The sequence below is a fragment of the Rhipicephalus sanguineus genome, chromosome 7 (genome assembly GCF_013339695.2).
Source record: "Rhipicephalus sanguineus isolate Rsan-2018 chromosome 7, BIME_Rsan_1.4, whole genome shotgun sequence".
Taxonomy (NCBI): domain Eukaryota; kingdom Metazoa; phylum Arthropoda; class Arachnida; order Ixodida; family Ixodidae; genus Rhipicephalus; species Rhipicephalus sanguineus.
The window spans coordinates 101,181,015-101,193,899 of NC_051182.1; the positions used below are offsets into that span (position 1 = coordinate 101,181,015).

At 49.0% G+C, this 12,885-nt stretch overlaps 1 long non-coding RNA gene across 1 annotated transcript in view; it reads left to right on the forward strand.

The window, feature by feature from the left end:
- The window catches only part of LOC119400815 (uncharacterized), a 57,453-nt gene that overhangs the window by 1,543 nt on the left and 43,025 nt on the right, over positions 1-12,885 (forward strand). The window lies entirely within an intron of this gene.

Here is a 12,885-nt window from a genome sequence, read left to right on the forward strand (position 1 = left end):
TCTATCGGCAAAGCCGGCTGGTCGCACCTTGCGTTGCGCTTGCGCTCCGGCGGTTCAAGGTCATTGCGGCGCGATGAATGACCTTCCGAGACATGAGAGTCGTAGAGCTCTCGTTCTGAAATTTTCGGTCGAACAAGCGGGACTTGCGCCGAGCGACAACGTGCTAACGGCGATATAATTTCGGGGAAAAACGAGGCAAGGGGCGACAAGTCAACGAATGCACGCTTGCTCCTTGTATAAAGTGTCTGCCTAATTGTGGAACTGTTTCTGTGTTCCGAAAAGCATGAAAGGAAAATATCTGTATCATGGATGGCTATCGAAGTGTCCACCTCCGTATACCAGGACTTCCTCGCTCCTACTCCGGACAAATTATAATGTAATGCTATGTAATGCCTTGCCTTGTATTATAATTTTATACGTATACGTACCTTCACAACGCACTTGTTCATTCGTTTCAGGTACTTGGTCGATGTCTTCGAATTTTCTAAACAGACAGCAGACAGAGCATTTCACTGTCGATCGCAACTGCTTTATTCTTTTCCTTCAGTGCAGACCAGTACGTTGTCCGTTACCGTAGGCATTCGCACAGACATTCGCAAAGTAGGGGGTAGGGGCCGGCTTCAGGCAGCGAAGAAGAGGCCTCTGATGTAGCGGATTATGCCCAATGTAACGTGCTTGTCCAGTGGAAGGTCGGCTCCGACGCAGCGCTGTGTCAAGGTCACGGGAAAAAGAAAGAGACCAAAAATTAGTGACCAAGTCTCGGCATGCTCTTTGGCCGTCAGTTTACTGTAAACTGATCAACTGAACGGCTTAGCGATGTTTCAGGTTATACATTCCGCCTTAGCACTACGCCCTAGCGCTGAGAGCGGTTGCGGTGGAGTTTTCCATAAAAATATGCTTCCACATTGCTAGCGAACACGCACAAAGGACGACATAGAAAGATACAGGACCAGCTCTTTCTATGTCGTCATTCGTGCGTGTTCGCTAGCGATATAGAAGCATACAATCAATACCAACTAGGCCAGCTCAAAAGAGTACTGACACGATTTTAAGACATCGCAAAAGGGACATTTTTCGTTTCCTTGGTATGCAGTGTCAACGCTGTCCACACACCGGAGTCGGAGAACACGTATAAAATATTTTAATTTTGACTTTGAAGTTTTCGTCGCTGAGCATCCCGACGAGTCAACACAGTTCCTCCGAGTTTGCGAGTTCTGCGTCCTGCATGCAGCCTAAATCGTAGAAATCACTGTCCGGGTGACTGGACGACAATTCACTCATAGTTGTTTATGTGCACCACGAACAGATGACTGATTTGCCGCTGGTACGTCGCGAGTTTCTGTATCCCCTGACGTCACACTGCTATGAAACGTCATTGAGAAGCCGCGCCCTCGATATCGAAACAGAAAGTGCCTTTTTAAGGTAGCGGTAATTAAAATATATGTACGATGCATTCCCAGGCATCAGAATACTCGTTTTAGGTTTCTCGACACCACTATTTTTTATTTAGAGCAACATGCCGAAAATTTTTAACATTCGTGTCAGTACTCCTTTAACGCATTAACAAGTTTCCATGGAAGTCACGGCGAAAGAATGTTGCAGTGGCTTAGCTCGGCTATGCCAGGATAACGCAGCGTTAGCAAAGGTTCAGCTAGTTATTCCTAGCTTTCCTGATTGTCTATAGGATTAGCTTGATTATCACGCTTACTGCTGCTGCAATGACACACACACGGTATACGTATTATGTGGCACATGCATGTATATTTATTTTGCCAGGCAACTACTCCGTTAAGCAGCATTTGCGCTCACTGGCAAACGCCAGTCAGAGGCGCTATCAAGCGGCTCCAGGGCCCGTATTCTCAAACGATCGCAAAAGTCGATAGTATCGCGTTTGGTGACGTAGAATCTGATGCGTTCAATAACTGAAGAAACACTTGCCTGTGACGTCACTGCTGCACTGACCGTTGGCGTTACGAATGTCTCACAACACAGGAGTGAGTGTACCGTACGAGCGCAGAGCGACCCGAGTGCGGCGTTTTCGAGCGTATGCTGGCTTCTACGCAGTGGCCAGGCTTGGCTGTGGCTACTTGAAATATAGGACGAGTTGAAAGTGCTTTCAAATTTTTGTGTGCAATCGTTTAATGCACAATATAATATTTAAATGCAACTTTGTGTGAAATGCATTTTCGTTGAGAGTTTAAACACGACGTACTCGGAGAGTCCAGCTGTAGTGTGCCGCCGCAGCGACATCGTCTCAACATCTCAACATGCTGCCGGCGTGCAATAAACCGCGCGAGCAACGCACGGTTCATGTTTCTGGAACGTTCAAACCACGAAAAAACACGGGCTGGAAAAGAACAAGTACTGAAAACACCCCAAGGTAATGCTCGCTGAAAGCTTCAGCGTAAACAATGCTGCGCACATCCACCGAGGATTGAATATTAGAATCTACCGTCTATTCACTGAAATGCTAGACTCCACCACCAACCGACGGCGAAAAGGTGTGTTTGTTTATTCTAGGCAGCGCCGTAGAGCACCGTCACGTCGGCGGAAATAGATGGCGCTCTCGCTTTTCCAGTTTTGCTCAATAGCCAATCAACGCGCACCAAAGGCGATACTTTTGCGATCGTTTGAGAATACGGCTCCAGCGCAGTGTCAGACGGCGACTGCACAGTGAAGGCGAACAGCTGCGCGCGCGCCGGCGCCGATACGTCTGCCAAGACTACGACGTCACTCCTCTGGAAAGCGCAGACCGGCGGGGGCGAGTCGCGCACGGCGGCGGCGGAGTGCGCGGGAGTTGCCGGCTCCGGTGCGTGACATCACTGATCCTCGAGCATGCGCAGCACGGCTCTTACGGATCCGCGCGAAACTGGCTCGGCTAGGCCAGTGTAGCTAACGCTACGAAAATTAAGAACGTGAATTCAGGGGCGTAGCCAAGGGGAGGTTCAACCCCCCCCCCCGAAAACTTTCAATTTTGCTTGCGCATATATATACATGTACACATACAAATAAATGCACACACGAAACATATTGAACCTCCCCGAAAAAATATTTCTGGCTACGCCTCTGGCATATTCGTCTTGACATGCACACGCTCCGTTACACGCGTCCTTAGAGGAGTTGATAAGGCAGCAGTTCAAGTATGAGACCGGAAAATCCAGTGTGTGTTTCGACACAGATGAAATCGAGGCGTGCACGTACAGCAAGGACAGTCAAGTGAACAGGTTCACCTTTGGTTCATTAAAGTAAAAAAAAAAAAAAACAAAGGTGGCGAGCAAGGCAAATATGTCATCACCACCGGCCATCTAAAAACAATGAGAAAAGCAAACATTGGCAGTTCGTAAATACTTATCAGTGTGCGATATAGTACTCAATAAGAATCAGTACACAAAACCAAACGCAGCACGTGCCTGAGTCTATTAAATGGTTACAAGTTATTACGAGAAACACGTTATCCGAAAGACGCGGGTTCCATGCCGCCCGCGACGTTACCATTTTGATGGAGGCGAAATGCTTGAGGCCCGTGGTAAAGTTGAGGCCGTCACATTAAGTTTAGACTAATTCGGGGAGAGGCAGGGCAGTGTGGGAGGCTGGTTGATGTCATCGCCGAAGGGGATTCTTCTCCGAGGGTGCGGGGGCGGATAGATGGTCGAAATTTCCGGAGTCTTCCACTACTGATGATGAAATGAACTTTATTTGGTCCTGGAGAACCCCGATCAGACAACTCCCGAAGGGGGGTCCGCCGCAGTTGCTGGCCGCGCCCACGCCGGTACTGGAAGACCGTGACCCTCCACCCGTTCGCAGGCCTCCTGGACTACCGCAGCTGGACTGAGAGCTCGCGGCTTTTTAAGAGCCCTCTCCCAGTCCTCTTCTGTGCTGAACTTTGCGCTAAGTAACGCCGGGCACTGCCAGAGCATATGAGCGAGTGTGCAATTATCCGCCCCACAGCTAGGGCATCCTGGATTTGCTAAACGTGCTGCGAGACGGGAAGGAACCTGCCTGCAGCATCCGGAGGACCGACGACTGCGGCCTAGTAAGCTTGGAATGCGGGAGGGGGTATCGCCGCCTTGACAGAAATTATATTGAGGCTTCAAGAAAAACATAAAATAAATGCCTCATTTGATAGTGCGAAGTAACTTCGTTGAAGGTGCCAAGTGGATCCCTGAAGCTCTCCGTGAAGCCGCCTCCGGACCCGCCCGGACCGCCGCGGCACGCGATTTCTCGCGCACGGTTATGGGCAAGTTCGTTGACGTTGGGAACTGTTGGATGAACCCCTGAGTCCATGTGGGCCGGGAACCAGGTAATTGTGTGAAAGCCTCCTACACCCCTCGAACTGAGAATAGCGGCAGCCTCTCTTGAGACCACACCCGAAGCGAAGGCCCTGAGGGCAGCCCTAGAGTCGGTGAATATCTCAGGACGCGAAGGGTCCTTCATACCTAGAGCTATCGCTACCTGCTCTGCTACGGAGGCAGACACCTTCCTAACGGAAGCCGAGTTGAGTACGCGACCGCGATGATCAACAACCACGGCCGCAAAGCTACCCGAGCGGCCATACTGCGCCGCGTCGACGAAAGCCACCTTTCCCGAGGATTTAGCCACGAAGTCAAGCAGAGACTTGGCCCGTGCCGTTCGCCGGCCAACATTGTACTGCGGATGGACATTACTCGGGAAGGGTTCCACCTCGTATGTACCCTTCATTGTTTGCGATAAAAATATCTTCTGTTCAGCACTGCCCGTGTGATGACATCCAAGGGACTGTATGAGACGCTGCCCAGCCTTGGTAGAGGAGAGCCGCGCGACCTGAGCTAGTTGCTGTGCCTCAGTCACCTCCGAGATGGTGTTGTGCATGCCCAGGCTCATGAGCCTGTCCGTGCCGGTACTCATGGGGAGTCCTAGCACCCTTTTATTATTTTTCCGCATTAAAGTGTCGAGTTTATCCTCCTCGCGTTTAGACCAACTTAGAGATGATGCGACGTAATTAATATGGCTCATGAGGAACGCGTGGTAGAGCCGAAGCAGATTACTTTCCTTCAACCCTCCCCTGCGGTTTGAAACCCGTAAAATAAGCCTAATCATGTTCTCCGTCTTGGAGGTGATGCGGGCCAAAACCTGTGTGTTTCTGTTTGACATTTTGACCGCACAAAAAGACGAGGACAGAGGGAGGTACGACGACACGGGCGGTAATTCGGTAATGTCAAACAGTAAGCACCAACTAGGCCAAACGCAAGTTCTGTGTGTTTCTGCCGTTGCATTCAAGAAGGAAGCCTGATACCCGAATGCAGTTCACTCTGGGAATCGCTTGCCCATCCCTTGTAGTTAGTAATCTGTACCTGATCAAACGGTGAGTGGGGCCTCCTCCCACGCCGAACAGGTCTGTAGAGAAGCAATTCCGATTTGGAGGGTGAAAGCCGAAGCCCCGTACCCTCCAGAAAACAGTGCCGACTGGAGCGCTTCCTCCACCTCAGCATCCGAGCCTCCCATGCGCCAGACAGTAATGTCGTCGGCATATAGGGCGTGGTTTGTATTGGCTACAGTGGAAAGACGCTCCGAGAGGCCTTTCATGGCTATGTTGCACAACAGAGGTGAAATGACCGCTCCCTGCGGCGTGTCCCTCGCACCCAGGGTGAAGGTTCCCGATTTTGACTGCCCAATCTTTATGGTTGCTTTGCGGTCCCTGAGGAAGGCGCGAACATAGGCGTGGAACCTTGGTCCCATCCCCATGCTCTCGACCGCGTCCAGGATGAACTTATGTGAAATAGTATCAAACGCTTTGGCGAGATCTAGGGCCAATATTCCCCGAACATCCAGGGTTTGTCGGTCGATAATTTGCCTCTTAATCAGGAGCATCACATCCTGGGTGGACAGACCCGGCCGGAAGCCTACCATGTTGTGTGGAAAGAGCTCTTTATCGTCGACATATCGAGAGACCCTGTTGTGTACCGCATGCTCCATCACTTTCCCTACGCAAGATGTAAGATGGGACGTAGGTTCTCCTTGGCGAGTGCCTTGCCCGGCTTGGGAATGAGTACCACCGAGGCGGTCTTCCAGGCCACCGGCACTCGGCCTTCTGCCCAGAGGAGATTGACCTCCTCGGTTAACTTATCGATGGACTTATCGAGATTACGCAGCAGCCTGTTCGTAATTCCGTCAGGACCCGGGGCTGAGCGACCATTAAGCGCATGAAGCACCTCTTCGATCTCAAGTTTCGTAAAGGGCGAGTCGATTTCTTCCAGCGGCCCTCCCCGGTAGTCCGGGTAATCCGAGTTCCCGGAGGGGCCAATAGGAAGGTATCGTTCTGCCAATTCCTTCAGTACAGTCGTGTCATCGACTCCACTGCTCCTCTATGCTTGGACTAATCGGCCAATTGCCAACCTCTGATTACTTTTCGAGTTAGTTTCATTGAGGAGTACCTTCAAGAAGTTCCATTTGCCTCCTGTGCGCATCTGCCCGTCTACTTTTGAGCAAATTTCATTCCACTGCTGCCTAGATAACTGCTGACTGTAGTCCTCGATTTCTTTATTGAGGAGTGCTATGCGCTTACGCAGCCTCCTATGAGCTTCTGTGTGCGCCATCTCTTAACCAGCGATTTTTTAGCCTCCAACAAATGCGCAAGACGCGAGTCCATTGCATCCACCTGTAGGTTAGTCTGGACCGTCTTGGTTGCGAGGAGCGCATCCTCCGCTAATCGCGAGAAGAGTTCCTCCAACGTGTCATATTGGGCCTGATCAGCCTTGCGGCGCTTTCTAAACTCGTCCCAGTCCGTCACCTTGTACTCCTTATGTGGAGCCACCCCCAGAAACAAAAATTATCAAATAAGGAACTGACGTCCCCAGCAGAAATCGAGACGTCATACATTGGTGAACGCAATGTTTCTGTTGTACCACCGTCAAGAAGTCAAGAACAGTTGGACCCATATTCAAGAATTTACAGTATTAGTTTCTGATGCGGCAATCTGATCTTTTATCCAGACCACTTGTCATTTAACGCGGATACACTTCATTGTTGCCAGGCTATGAAAGCCTGACCATCGTTGTTGCCTGTAGAAATTGAAGTTGCGCTGCTAAGCACCTGGACCAAGGACCGATTCGCGGCATGGAGGAAGCATTGCACAATGCGATATAAATAAATAAAGAAAGAAAAGTACGTCAGGCACGCAGACGCCACGCTTCGCTGGCCCCCATTTTCCCAACAGGGCAATTGATTCCGAGTTTTTGGATTAGTCTCAAGAAAGTTCTACGTCTATACCAGGTGTCGGCAGCCTTTTGAGGCGAAGGGCCGAGTTGCATGAAGCTGACACGGCGGCGGCCGGACAGCAAACAGGAGAGGGGAGGGGGGGCGTTCCAAGCAGAGACAAAATATTCGGCGAATGAACATTATTGTAAAAAATTGAAGTAGAGATAATGTGTATTTTCAATTTTCAGCATGCATGTCAAGGGGTTGCCATTTCCTTGTGACCTTCAGATAGAAAGTTACAAAAGCAGGGGTTCTGACGTCGTGCCGGGGGCGGCATAAGACTTACCCGCAGGCAGCAGGTTGCCGACCCTGGTCTGTACCATTCATTATGTCAAGTTGATTTACGTATCATTAATTTCACTCGTGTCCCTTACAAGAAAACTCCCGTGATGAATGGGCATTGCTACGGATTAACATTCATCGTAGAACGACCACTGGCGTCTCATTTTGCAGAACTATTTGTTCTCTTTTAGGAGCGAGCCATACAGAAGAAACATAACAGGGACTTTTAGCTTGTACGTATACTTCTTTACGTTACCGTGTTACCGAATACCGAATGGAATCTGCGCGTGCGCGAACCTGTACAGAACGTAAGCTGCTCGCCGGATGGATGGATGGATGGATGCTATGAGCGTCCCCTTTGTAACGGGGCGGTGACATGTCTGCCACCAGGCTCGGGGAAAAAAAAAAAAAAAGGCTTCCTTGTTTCATGTTGGCCTAATACCTTATCTACATTGATTAAATCTATGTTATTATACCAAAAAATACAAATTCACGGTCTATCTCTCTGCCTCTTAAGGCAGAATGACCTTATTATTCCCCCATTATTTATTTTTGTTCTTTATCTCTACTTTTCTGCCACCAATACTCTAACCGTCTCTTACTTATTTCTATCGCGGACATGTTCAGCTTTCCATTGTTGTCCCTAAAACCCAAGGCTTCATGTAGACTCGTGCCCACACGTATACCTGGGTGAATATCGCCACATTCAATCAGTACATGTTCCATCGTTTCCTTAGTTCCCCCGCAGCATGTACATTGTTCTTCTTCGTTACTGAATCTCGCTTTATAACTACGCGTTCTAAGGCAGCCCGACCTTGCTTCAAACAGTAAAGCGCTTCCCCTTGAATTATCATAAAACCTTTCCCTCCTTATTTCCTTTTTTCCCTTTCGGTAGTTACTCAGAGCCGGCTTCTTTTCCATCGCTGCCATCCAATAAGTCCTCTCCGCCTCTCTGACCTTCCGCTTAATGCTCCTTGTTGCCATATCGCCCGCACTGCTAGCCGTATATTTACTGGTGAGCCTCCTAGTTCTTTTTCTCCACTGCGTGTCAACACTTTTTCTATAGAAATACCTGAAAACCTTCTCTGCCCATCTACTCTTCCTCATTTTCCTCAGCCTCTCTTCGAATCTCATAGGCTTTACGTTTACTGCCCTATCTCGCAAATCCACCTTCGTTCGTGGCTACTCGCGATATCCGCTTTGCGGAGACTCCAGCCGCCGTGTCAAAATAAGGCGACGTGCGAGCTTGACACGGTTTTGAGACGTCGCAAAAGGAACATTTTCTGTTTCCTTGGTATGCGGTGTCAACGCTGTCCACACACCGGTGTCGGAGAACGCGTATAAAATATTTAAATTTGACTTTGAAGTTTTCGTCGCTGAGCCTATGCAGGCCAGCCCCACTGCAATGGACATTATCCCGACGAGTCAAGACAGTTTTTCCGAGTTTGCGAGTTCTGCGTCCTGCATGCAGCCTAAATCGCAGAAATCGCTGTCAGGGTCACTGGACGACACTTCACTCATCGTTGTTTATGTGCACCACGAGCAGATGACGGATTTGCTGCTGGTACGTCGCGAGTTTCTGTATCCCCGTGACGTCATACTGACATGAAACGTCACTGAGAAGCCGCCATCTCGATATCGAAACCGAAAGTGTCTTTTTAAGGTAGCGGTAATTAAAATATATACGATGCATTCCCAGGCACCACAATACTCGTTTTAGGTTTCTCGACACCAGTATTTTTATTTAGAGCAACAATCTGAAAATATTTAAAATTCGTGTCAGTCCTCCTTTAAGATCACCTTGTTCCAGCCGGATTACCGAGGCTAGAGCGACCCAGAATACCGAATCCGTAAACGTGAGAAACCTAAAGCCACTGACAGGCTGGACAGGTGGCGCCATCTAGCGGGGCCAAGGTGAACCAGGAAAGCATAAAATTGTTATTGCAGAAACATCGGGCGTTCTACTTCAAATGTAAATGAATTGCAGCGGCATAATTACGAGTGAGTTGCCTTTGTAATCATTTTTCCCCTCAAAAACACTAAGCAAAAACAAACGTGTCCATGACTGTGGTTGCACGAAGCGTCACAAGATGTCGACATTATCGTCCGGTAACCCGGTATTGCTACACCCCTTTGCGTATACCGGAATACTGCCCACGCTAAAAACCTCTCTTATGATTTTGCCGCAGTGGCAATTCAATATTATCTAAATTAAATGTAGTTTAAATGCAGTTATAATCACCATTTAGTGGTTTGCGCAAATGTAGAGGCACACATTTACGTACGTAAGTAATCTTCTTTGTCCGTGTGTCTTCCCGCGCTATGCTACTAGCCTGTTCAAGATGAACCAACAAGCCCATATCGGTACCCTAGTAAGTAAACGTTTACATATGGCGAGATAAAACTTTTCTAACATGCTTTTCGGTAACACGGTATTCCGGTAACACGGTAACGTTAAAAAGTATACGTACAAACTAAAAGTCCCTAATAACTATTAACGCGCGAGAGCGTTAAAGAGCTCATTTCGCGGAAATTCCGGCGTCGGCGTCCTCGTCGTTGGTTGGGAGCGAAACGTCGGCGTTGTCCTTGAGCGATAATTTGGAAGAGATGCAAATAAACAAGTAATATGTATATCAAATAAAGAATTATCAAATCATGAATGGTAGTCTACCACTATCCCTCAAGAGGAAGGTATATAACAGCTGCATCTTACCGGTACTTACCTACGGAGCAGAAACCTGGAGACTTACAAAGAAGGTTCAACTTAAACTGAAGACGACACAGCGAGCGATGGAACGGAAAATGATAGGTGTAACCTTAAGAGACAGGAAGTGAGCAGAGTTGGTGAGGGAAAAAACGGGGGTTAAGGATATCATAGTTGAAATCAAGAAGAAGAAATGGATATGGGCCGGGCACGTAGCACGTCGGCAGTATAACCGGTGGTCATTAAGGGTAACTGACTGGATTCCAAGAGATGGCAAACACGTAAGGGGGAGACAGAAAATTAGGTGGGTAGATGAGATTAAGAAGTTTGTAGGTATAACGTGGCAGCAGAAAGCACAGGACCGGGTTGATTGGCGGAACATGGGAGAGGCCTTTGCCCTGCAGTGGGCGTAGACAGGCTGATGATGATAATGACGATATATATATATATATATATATATATATATATATATATATATATATATTATATATATATTGTGAAAGACTTCGTACTACAATATAGGAAACAAATATTTATTTTACCCTGACAGTTTCGGCTGGAGGACCAGCCTTCTTCAAAGGATGTAAGTGAAATGAATCGGCCATTGCCGAACCCGCTGCACAAGGGCCGCCCACCCAGTTTGGGGGCCAGACAATACTTTCAAAAAAAGAGAGAGAGAAAAGGGAAGCGAGAACTCACGAAGGAAGCAACAGTGACAAAACGAGGGAGGGAAAGAACAGCGGCAGGAGAGGCGGCGGGCTATGCCCGTCTTATCTTCGTACGGTAGATAAGAAGCGGCGTGAGCAAGTGGAAAAGACAAATGTCGCTTGTACACATCACACACGCGCCGTACAAGTTCAGATGGCTCGGCGGTTGGCCTGCGGCGCCGGGCCGTGTACACACATACGACCCGCTCCAGCTGTGGGAAGACTCTGGCCTAGAGCACTGCACGGGCCCGGGCCGGCCCGAAAGCCCGGCCCGGCCCGGCCCGCGGGCCGGGCCGGGCCGTCCGAAGCGTTTTCCGGCGGGCCCGGGCTGGGCTCGGGTTTGAAAGTGCGGGCCCGGGCCGGGCCCGGGCTTGAAGCCGCGGGCCTGGGCCGGGCCCGGGCTTGAGGCTGCGGGCCGGGCCGGACTCGGACCAGCTCATTAAAAGGCGTAAGTCGGGCCTTCGAGCACACGCGAACGTTATGCATTGCATGGTCTAAGGTATACTGTGCCAAGCTGAAGTGACACGTACAAAAAGCTGGCTCTTAGTAAAGCTTAGCAATAAAATAGAAAAACAGTTGAAGTGCTATTTTTTTCACCAGTATAGATATAGATTGGCACTGTATATTTTCACTAACGTTTCGTCTGCTGGACCGGACTATGTCAAAGTAACAAGTACATCATTGTGGGTTTTCTTATAAACACGCCAGATCACGTATATATATATATATATATATATATATATATATATATATATATATATATATATATATATTACAGCACTAACAATGGGCCAGATCACGGTTGTTCCCATGGGAGGAATAAGATTTCGGTCTTTTATTCTAGGTTGACACATACGGTACATTTCATTTATATTCCTTGGTATTACGTGCCAAAACCACGATATGATTACGAGGCACGCCGTAGTGCCACCGGATCAATTTCGACCACCTCGAGTTCTCTAACGTGCGCCTAAATATAAGTATCTACACAGGTGTTCTTGCACTTCGCCCCCATCAAATTGCGGCCGCCGTGGCCGCGGGAATCGCACCCGTGTCCTAGGACTTAACAGCGAAACAGCTTAACCGCTGAGCTACCACCGCGGGCAAAGCAACATTTCGATGCATGTACACACCGGATTTTCCGTCCGATCGCCCGCTAGAAAGCGCACGGCATCATTAATAATCATCAACAACTAATATCCTCTAGCGGGCCCGGGTCGGGCCTGGTCATGAACAAGCGCGCCCTGAATAAGTTTAGTAATGAACGCACGGGCCCGGGCCGGGCCCGGGCTTGGAACCGCGGGCCGGGGCCGGGCTCGGGCTGCATAAAGGGCCGTAAAATCCGGGCCGTAAAATCCGGCCCGTGCAGTGCTCTACTCTGGCCACGATACAAGGCTAAATGTGCGCCCCCCCCCCTTCCTTTCGGGAAAAAAAAAAAATGAGTGGAGCCGGCTGATACATGTGGTGCCGACTGGGTCTGTTTTCACGCGCTCGATCGTTTCCTTAGCGTCCCGTGCGTCTGGACTAACGTGTGTGTAAATAAATACATTAATTAATTAATTCCCTTCTGGGCGCTACGATTGGTCACGGAGGCACGTCAATCGCCCAGGGCTCTCGTTGATTCCGTGGGAGAGTGATTTGAATTTGTTTATGAAATATGACTCCCGCTGTTCGCGCTCCCGTGTTCTGGAAGCCGGATTGTAGAAGTGTAACACTTATGTGTTCAAAAGAGTGACCAGGCAGACTAATGTGTTTGGAAAACGGCAAATTAGGGAGGCCTTTCACGTGTGCCCTGTGGTTGTTAAAACGTAAACGGAACGCGGTTTCTGTCTGTCCAACATATTCCTGCTTACACACTTCACAGCGAATTTTGTATACCACATTGCACGAGTCGCAATTAAGGTCGTCTTTAATTTTATACTCAAAGTCCGAATAGGAGGCTTCGGCCGTATTTGTGGT